The 10,472-nt window shown below is 38.0% G+C and overlaps 1 protein-coding gene across 3 annotated transcripts in view; it reads right to left on the reverse strand.

Annotated features, from left to right (window-relative positions):
* Positions 1-9,628, reverse strand: part of GABRA3 (gamma-aminobutyric acid type A receptor subunit alpha3) — a 267,252-nt gene extending 257,624 nt beyond the window's left edge. For all 3 annotated transcript variants that reach the window (XR_009214353.1, XM_032757751.2, XM_058441782.1), the window contains exon 1: positions 9,467-9,628. The gene's annotated coding sequence lies outside the window, so the exon portion shown is untranslated. The remainder of the gene's footprint in view (positions 1-9,466) is intronic.
* Between the last annotated feature and the right edge of the window lie 844 nt (positions 9,629-10,472).

Below are 10,472 nucleotides of genomic sequence, written 5' to 3' on the forward strand. Positions count from 1 at the left end.
AAAAAGAATATTATCAATAAATTTACCAACCTTCATCAAAGGTTGCAAAAAGTCCTGAATAAATGCCAAGATATAACATATTCATGAATAGGAAATCTCTGTCAAAAGGATGTCAATTCTTCTTCAAATCATTCTACAGATTCAATATAATTTCAAGAAAAACAAACATTATTTTCTTGTAATTTGATAATTTCATTTTAAAATTAAGGTAAGTGAGGAAAGGACCAAAAATAAGATAATCCAGAAAAAACAAGAAAAGTGGTGTGAGTGTGGATGAAGGCAGTGAACAGTAACTGACTTTACAAATATCAAATTCGCTATCAAGCATTTGTAAGTAAAACAACACAAGTGTAGACAAATAGATTAATGAAACAATAGCCTAGAAATAGACTCACACATGTATAAAAATTAAGCAATGTGGTGGAGTTTGCGTTCTAAACTAGTTGTGTATAAATGATACTTAAAACAAATAGTATTTTACATGGAAAAAAACCTGCTTAATATTTTACATCGAATACAAGAATAAAATCCAGATGGATTAAAGAACTAAGTGTAAAGAAAATTTCTTGAACTCTTCAACAAAATTTTGGAGAACACTTTTTATGATCATAGCATCAGGAATATCTCTTAAAGCATGATACAAAAAGCACAATTCATGGAGGAAAAGATTGATAAACCTGACATGAAAATTTAAAACTTCTGTAATGATAAAGGACCCCATAAACAAAATAGAAAGCGAGGTAACATTATAGAAGCAGATATATGCTATATATATCACAAATAATTAGTATCCAGAATATATAAATAAGTCTTACGAATCAGTAAGAAGAAGCAACTGAATAGAAAATTAAGCAAATGTGAGTGGCCCTGAGTGTCATGTTTGGAGGGATGTGGGAAGGAATGAAACGGGGGCTAGACACAAAGGAAGTTAAAGTTTATATATAATGTTTTATTTATTTTATTAAAACATATCAAAAGCCAAAACGACAAAATGCTAACAGTTGTTCCCTGAGTAGTATATACGTGGTTACTTGTTCATTGTTTTGAAAGATTCTCTGAGTTTCCCTTAAATTTCCAAAATAAAAAAAGGGAAAAAAAAAAAAAACAAGAAAATAACTTGTAAACTATAAATTTATAATAATAAATTTCAGCAAAGTGATAAAAATAGAAGTTAAAATCATAAATACTAATTTTCTGCATAATCAATTAGCAGAAATAATGGTAGAAAGATCCCCTTCACAAAATTAAGGGCATAAAATAAATGTTACTGCTACCCATTCTATACAGATAAATTTAGGCTTAGAGCGACTACACAGCTAGTAAGTAGAAGAGCTGAGGTAATAACAATTATTTTAAAGCTACAATAATATTTAAACTTTATAACTAGGACAAGAGGAGACAGACTAAAAGAAATGAAGAATAGATAAATTCCAAACAGAATCTATTATATATTACAATTTGTATATGTTACAGAACAGTGGGAATGAATGAATTATTCAGTGTTTGGTGCTATGAAACAATTGGCAGGGAAAACAATTTAGAAAATTACCTCACACTACACAGCAAAATAAATTCCAGAGGGATTAAACATAAGCAATAAAAACTAAAACAAAATTCATTTAAGCACTTACCCAATTTTGAATGAGGAAGAAATTCTTAAACACGAATTCATCAGAGGAAATTACAAATGAAAAGATAAATATAATTACATAAAATTAAGATTACTATGCATAAAAGTCAATTTAAAATGTAAACTTTTAAATGTAAATATTTAAAATGTAAGTGGGAGAATATTTTCCCTACATTTGACAGAAAAAGGTCTAATGGGTCAACTAAATATACATTGCCCATACAAATTTTAAAAAATGTAAGTTCTTAATGGAACATGTACAAAGATCATAAATAGATGTTTATAGAAAGGAAACAAAATTAATCAAGAAATATAAAAATGTATTCAATCTCATTATAATCAAAGAAACACATATTAAAACAGTAAGGTACCATTTTGCCCCTATCAGATCGGTAAAAATTTTAAAAGAATGACAATAGCCAGCACTGTCATAGGTGTATGAGCAGTAATCAACAATCTTATACAGTATAGTGGAACACCTTCACATATATATCAAGAGCCTTTAAAACGTTAGTATCTTCAGGCCCAGTAATGTCTTTCATAAAAACTCATCTTAATAATTCATTCAACAAATATTTAGTAAGTATCTACAGTATGTCAGACCTTATTGTAGGTTATAGGGGATATAAGAGTGAACAAAATGGAGAAAAAATCCCCGTGCTTGAGGGACTTACACCCTAAAACAGGAATCCAGACAATAGATGTAATGTATCTAGTCTATTAGGTGATGACACAAACCAAAGGTTTAAAAAAGTAAAGCAAGAAAGGGGAAGAGTGAGTGTTGGAAAAGATGGGTTTGCATTTTTATGTGAGATCATTTAGAATTCAAATGTGACATTTGAATAAAGACCTAAAAAAGGTAAGGTTCAAAGAAGCAAAAATAATTTAAATGATCAATATGTGATCTGCCATACAATTATGGTAGAAATTGAAAACTGAAAAGTATGCAGCTGTTAAAAATTGTCTGAAGGCTGCTGAACGATGCGGGGAAATGGTCACTATACAATACCAATGAAAAAGCCAGATCAAAACTAGTACATATAAGATGTGATCCCGATTATATAAACACAGAAACACATCTGAAAGGAAATACAGCAAGGTGTCTCTGGACTAGGGATTTAGAGGTGATTTTTTTTTTTTAAATGTCTCTTCATTTTCAAAATTTTCTGTAATGCAGTTGTTTTACTTTTATAATCAGGAAAAAACAATGTAATGGTAGATATTACAATCTTAAGGTATATTAGAAAATATACACAATTCTTTAAATGGAAGTGCTAGCCATCCATGCTTAAAGTACTGGGTCCCGTTTTGGACATCATATATTAAGAGGGATACTGAAGACAGAAGTGTCTACTGTGGAAGTTTCTCAAAATATGTATCACATAAGCTCAAGAACTAGCAATATATAGACTGAAGAAAAGATGAGAAGAACAATCATGGTTAAACATTTGAATGGCCATTACAAGGAAGGGGAACAGCAATTACACAGTATTGCTGTTGCTCCAAAGGTGCAAGACCAATAGGTTGAATTCAGAAGATAGATTGCAGGTCAGTATGATGAATAACTTGCTAACAACCAAGCTGTCTATTATCTGGTGGTGTTAAGCAACCTTTCCTGAAACCATTCACACTGAAAACAGATGACCATATGTACCGGGTGATAAGACTGCCATTACATGATTGTTAAGGGCTCTGCCATTTTTGAGCTCCTCTTTTACTATTTTGAAAAGTTATTTTATGCTATGGTCACTTACATAATTCCATCTCCATCCACCTCCCCTTCCCTTAAAAAATATATATAATACTTGTGTTTTTTAAGACATCAGTTTTTAAAGAGAAAAGTACCCTTCAAAATATACGTCCTGGAGATTTTTATTCCTCCTTCTGTGTATATTCAGGAGACATATTTTGTGTAGACATCAATATGTTTAAAATCATGCTTTTAAGTATAAAAATGCTTTTATATTACCAACTAGTATTTCCCTTCACATATATCTTCCCCCCAGGAAGAGACTACCTGGACCATTACATTTCAGAATGAGATAATCACCTTGCGTGTATTTAACAGTATTATGCCCCATCTTATTCTCAGTAACTTTAGTTTATTTCAAACCAGCAGTAATAGAAATATCACCTAATATCCAACTTTACGATATATTTTACAATATAGTCAGTTCTTTCCTTAACTCTCAGGACAGTCACAATTTCAGTCACCTCAGGAATAAAACAAGGAAGGTGCGTTTCAATGACCTCTTCCAAAGTCTGTGAATACTTCCACCAAAATTATCAACCTTCAGAATTCTGTATAAAGTTATTAGTGTTGCTTATATAAGTGACCAAACCTAAGCTACCTACACAGAACCATGATAACACAGTATAGAGCAGAACATGAACTATAGAACCTTACAGCTTGGAGCGTCTTTCTAAATATCTTAATGGATTCATGTCAGTCAACCTATTCAAAACCCTTTTCCAAACCTCCCCCCACCTTATTTTACAGTTATGGAAACAGGCTCAAACAAGACAAGTGATATGTCACAACAAACCGAGTATCCAAGTCAGGACTAGGCTATCAGAAATCCCATTTTAAGAGGGATTTTTAATATCAAATTCTTCATATTTTTTATCAAGTGCCTCTTCCTATAAATTGCTGAATTGAGAGAGTTGGAGGACCTGGGAAAGGCACTGGGTCTTTGTGAGTTTCAGTTAAGCTACATGACATATAACCTAGTTTTTAAGTAAGTCACTGCTCCTGTGGACATGAGCCTAGAGGGACCCTTGCCTTCCCTTGCTATTGCAGCACAGTCATCTGCCAAACATTTGCAAAATGGGTATGCATCATCCAGCTGAAGTGTTGGTAAAGCACTGTGGCCATCAGAGCGGGAAGGACTGTTATAAACCAGATATCATCTATCACTACTCAACTCTGCTGTGAAGTTTGATAATGGTGACCACACCTTTCTTCTTAAAGCGGTACATTTTCCTCTACATATGAATCACAATTTATGACTACATAGTTCGGTGGTTTGTCGAATAATGTCTATCTCACCATCTCAACCATGAGCCCAGGATGGCAACAACTTTGTCTGTTTTGCTCACCATTATATTTTCCATGCCTAGTAAATGGTATGCATGCAATAAATAAATTAGAAGTTGCCTCTCCTCTCTTGGCACCTTCATAACACTGTACTCTTCTAATTTTCCTTCCATATCCCCGACTTTTTCTCCTTTGTAGCCTTCACATAAGGTTCATCGTTTTCCCCCATATCCTAAAAACAAAAGCATTATTCAAAGTACCACCCCTGAATCTCTTTTATTCTATTTCAAGTATTGAGAGGCAATGAGTGTCCAATCACTCTCTCCAATTGACTTCTTTCCAGAGATCCAATCCCGTATTTTCAAATGTGCTCAGTACCTTTTACTGGGCTACAACAGTATTACTACCTGTGTGGCCTCAGGCAAATCAAGTCACTCACCCTGTCAAGATGGATTTGCTCATCCATAAAATGAGGGAGTTGCATCTCCTTTGCATATAAAGTCCTAATTTTCCCATCTAGCATTCAGTATGATTTACAGTCAAGCCCTCCACCTATCTTGCCAAACACATCTCACATAAGTATTTCTGCATACACTTTACTCCAACACAGCTAGCCTCTGAATGGAATACCTTTCCCATCCCCTAATTCTGCATACTCAAAGTTTGTCTAATCTTCAAAGCTCATTTCAAATGCCACTTCCAGGAAGGTGTCTTTGATCTCCTTAAAGCCCTTTGCTTCTCTTTTATGGGTGTAGATCTCATCTCCTAATACTATAGTTGTTTGTCTATTTCTTCTCTTTCCTACTTGACTGTGTCATCTTGGAGGGCAGAGGCTATTCTTAAATAATACTGTATCTCCCACATTATCTTTGGTTCATCATAGGCACTTAGTAACCTTATACTGAATAGATTCCATTTAAGCCATGTCAGTTATCCTGCTCAAAGCCCTTTAATCGGTCCCACTCTTTCTAGAATAAAGACCAACAGCCTTATAATGGCCCACTCCAGCAATCCCTTCAAAATAAAATTGAGATACCAAGTAACCCTCTGAAGTAGTCAAGTTGGCTTTCTATCCACTGTAAGAAATTTTTAAAATGGGAGGAATCCTGTTTCCCCAATGCAGAAGAAAGCCCAAATTACCTTTCCTTTATTGAATGTATGGCCCCACAACTAATGTCAAATGGTTCATTCATTTATTTAAAAAACATCTGTTAAGCACCTACTCTATGTCATATACTAGGCTAATGGCTAACGGTATAATAAACTGAACTGATACAGCTCTTCGCCCACTTGGAATATATAACTGGAAGTGTAATTTGTAGAAACTCTAAGGAAATTAAGAGTTTTAAGAAAAAACAAACATTTTATCTGTCACAACACATGAACAATACAACTTTGTGTAAATGTTAAATTCTTCATTAAAGGAGATATTTAACTGTAGGGTAAAAGATCATGACAGGTGATTTAGAAATTAAAGCTGGGTCTAATTTGGGCCTCTTAAATTAGATGGGCAGGTAGCCTAGACCAGTGCACTCAAAATGTAGCCCGCCAGTCAGTGCCTGTCTGTGAATTTTATTACCAGGCAGTAAGGACCAAAGTACAGAAGTCAAGAGTAAGCACTTAGAAAATGTTACAGCAATTTGAAAAAATCATTTTATGGCTGTAGAATCTAATAATACAAATGTGGGCTTATCTTTTGTATGTCTTTTCTTTCATTTTCTAGTAATTCATGGTTAATTGATTTTACTAAATTAACAGTCTTCTGTGATGGAAAAAAACAAACAACAACAACAAACATTTTCCTTCACTAGGGGAGTCTGACCAGTACTGTACTAGAGCTTTGCTACTTGAAGTGTGGTCATCGGAACAGCAGTTTCAGGATCACCTAATAGCTTGTTAAAATGCAAAATCCAAGCCCCTGCCATAGACTCTCTGAATCACAATTCGCATTTTAACAAGATTCCCAGGAGGTATTTTTACACATTAAAGTTTGAGAAGCACCGGCCTAACGATTTCTGAAGCCTCTCATAACTCTGAAATCTTATAATTTACTTCAGATAGAGAACTTCAGAGTTGAAAGACCCTCAGAGATACAGTCCATCTGAACATCTTATAGATGGAAAAACTGAGGCACATGGAGGGGAAGTCATATGTCCAAGATAATTGGCAAATCATCAGAGCTAGGAATGGAACCCAAATTTGCTAACGGCCAAGTCAGTGTTCCATTCTAGCAACCACATACTCACCCCTTTCCACCCAGTCCCACTGTATTGTATCCCCTCAGTGATGTAATTATTCCTGAGGTGTTTTCTGATAAAACAGTTTATTCTTCTACCTTCTGTATATGTATGAACCTTGAACTACCACTATTTCAAATGTGGTACTTTTCTTTACAAAATTAGAAAATTTCATAATTTTCTTTATGAAAATTCCTGCCACTCAAATCGTCCCACATGCCTATTGTCTGGATGCCATATAGACATTCTGGGGGCTTTAGAAGGACTAGTACTAACCAATTTCTGGTTTTTAGGAATATGAAAGCGACCTTCCTTGCTCCCATCAGTCCAGTTGACACCAGATAGTAAGCTCATCCAAGGAAGAGAATATACACTATCAGGGCTGCTCTAGAAAACTCTGTAGGGTCAATTTGTGGCTAACAAACAAGTGGGCTATTAGGCCATATTAAGAATAGTCTAATTTCCAGCATGAAGTAAATGATAATCCTTTACTCTGTGGTCTTATTGGATCCAAGGGTTAAGAGGGAGGCATGATTGCTGTCTCCAACTAACTGAAGAACTATTATTGAGAAAAAGCAAATTTGTTCCAGATAGTCCCAAAGAACCAATGAATGTAAGTTACTGGGAAAACAGACTTTGGCTTATAACAGGGAATACTTTCTGACAATCAGAGTTGCTCAATGACACAAACAGCCACCTAATGAGCTCTCTATCACTGCAGGGAGTTCAAATAGAAATCAGTCAACAAATTGCATGCTTAGGATAAATTCAAGAACTGAGTAGAGAAATAAAGCTTAATGAATGACCTTTTGGGCTCCTTCCACTTCCAAGGTTTTAGTATTCTAAAATTTTCGGCACAGAATAACTCCAAATGCTCAGGAAATAAGAATAAGGTCTGTTTTTAAAAGGTGCAGTTTGGAGCATGTTGGGTGGATGAGGCTATAAAAAGCGAAGTACGATTTTCAAGGAAAGCAAGCTGACCAATGAAAGTCTTTTGGGCAGCCCCTTCCGGAAATCCAGGTGAAGCCTGGCTCCAGGCTAAGTTCCTGTTACTCTACACAAAAGCCAGGCCACTACTTTCCAAAAAACCTTGCCAAGCCACACTGTACATACTGTATCTACACTTGCCTAACAGACAAAGGTGCAAAATCCTCCCCAAGAAGGCAGTAGTGCTTCATGGTTAAGACCATGGATTCTGGAACCAGGATGCCAGTTTAATTTCCAACTGGGACATTTAATTGCTCTGTAATCTTGGATAAGTTACTTAACCTCTCTGTGCCTCAGTTTTGTCAGTAAACCAAAGATAATAATAGTGTCTGTTATTCAATGCACTATTCTGCTACAATAATTTAATGAAGTAATACACACTAAACACTCAGCCCAGAATCCAAAATATACTACATACTCAATAACTCTAGCAATTAGTATTAGGGATGTCATAATTACTACCACTGGCACAGCAGTGTCACTCACTTAGAAAGCTCCCATCAAACAATTAGATCCCTTCCCCTACCAGTTCAGAAGGGCTATACTACAAGAGCCTCAGTCTTTGCATAGCTCCAGACAACCAGAACTTGCTGACTCTCAATAAACCAAACTACTCATGCTAGTAATCCTACCTCATCACCCTGCTTTTCATAAATCCAACAGCCACCCTTCCCCCAGTCCTCTTGCCCATGCCACCCGCAGCCACAGCCACAGTCAGAGGAGCAACAAACTGGGAGGCCAGTTCCAGACAAACCATCAGGTGTTTCCAGCCTTCCAAGGACACAGCTGGACTTAATATGATGCCTATGAGTGAGATGGGGTGGGGTATCTCAATCTCTGATCTAGGATGTCAGCTCAATTACCTGGAATTGAGGGTGGGCAAGCAATGGAGCTTCTCGCAGGGAAACAAGGCAAACCTCCCAAGTTTGTGGAGGAAGTCAGGCCCAACCCCACAGTGAGCCCCTCAAAGGAAGGGGGGAGGGCTCAATCTGCTTTAAAGGAAGCAGTTATTTACAACTTTCTACTCACTTGCATGTGGGGGAGGTAATGGGGAGATGGGGAAAGAGGCTGCAAGGTACCCTCCTTCTTTCTTATTTCCAGCAGTGAGAAGCAGCTGCGGAGAAAGAGTTAAAGAAGGGAGAAAGCTCCAGCCATTACTCCATCCCTGGTGCCTAGAGCTGTCTGGGGGGTCATGACAGTGCTGTCTGCTTTGGCTAGGGGCCACTCCGTGGCTTTCTGCAGCAGCTGCTGGGGCCCCCAAGCAATTTGCAAGGTCAATGCTGACCTGCTTCCAAAGAGGAACAAAACAATTCACTGACAATGAAGCAAATCACGCGTATACCACATCGCAACCCCCCTTCCTCAAATCGGGTTTTACCCCAGTGTCTCCCTGCTCAGATGCCGCCTCTGGGCTTCCACCAGCCCCACTGGGGAACCCAGGATAGCATCACAGCTGCAGAGCATGCCTCGCCTCCCGGCCAACCCAAGGAGACTCTCAGTACGGGGGAGAGATGCTATCGCTAAAGGAGACCTGAGCTTGGGGGAGGGGGAAGAAGGAACATCAATGTTTCTTACCGAGCTCTACAGTCTGAGCGGAGACGAGAGAAGGATGAATGAACTGAAACAAGTTGGAGGTTGAGCCCTGACAGAGCTCGGCTTGTGGCTTCTTCTTCTCTCTCTCGGTCTCTCTCCCGGTCCCTCTCTCGGTCTGTCTCTCTGGTTTGCTCGCTAGCTTGCGCGCGCTCACGCTCCCTCTCACGCTTTCTCTCTCTCTCTCTCTCTCTCTCTCTCTCTCTCTCTCTCTCAATCTGCCTCCCTCCCTCTCTGTCAGTTTCTCCCTCCCCTCCTCCCCTCCCCTTCTCCCCTCCCCCTTTGCTGGCTTTAGGTTCACCACTGGTGCTTAGCACGCGGCTGTGCTGGGGCTCTGAATACAGCACTGCAAAGCTTTAGATGTGGTTGTTTTACGAAATACTAAAGTAGTATTTTATTCCTTAAGGCATCCAACAGAGAAATAGAGGGAAGCCCACAGAGAAAGGGAGGAGCAGAGGAAGCAAAGGGAAGAGAGAGAGAGCAAAAGGGTAAGAGCGAATAGGAGGATAAAGGAAGTATGGGTTACTGTAGCTGATGTGTGATGCTTACTTGCTGCTCCGAGACTGAAGAGTGAGCTTCCTCCTTTTTCCCTCTGTCTCCCTTATATCCTTATGGGCGTGCCTTCTAACCTAGGCTGCAAATAAAGGTTTGACAATCCTGTCTGTTCAGATTCCATCTCTGGGGACAATAATAAACTAGAAAAATGTACATCAAAGGGGTTGTCATTCATACTCCACTAAGAAGAAAGAGTTCCGCCACATTGATCCCTTGTTGACCTAACTTCCACCCCCACCCTCAACCAAGTAGAAGTGCAGACCCAATTCAAAACCGTCAGTTCTAGCTTCCCTGTAGGCAAGACAAACAAGCAGCAGAACCACAATGCTTTCTTTTCAAAAATCCCAAAGGGAATATAGATGTACGTAATTGTGTGAGCCTATACATGAGTTTGCACAAGGGCTAAGGTGGGGAGAAGGATAATTATTGACTCAAA

Source organism: Hylobates moloch, unplaced genomic scaffold (assembly GCF_009828535.3).
Source record: "Hylobates moloch isolate HMO894 unplaced genomic scaffold, HMol_V3 SCAFFOLD_7, whole genome shotgun sequence".
NCBI lineage: Eukaryota > Metazoa > Chordata > Mammalia > Primates > Hylobatidae > Hylobates > Hylobates moloch.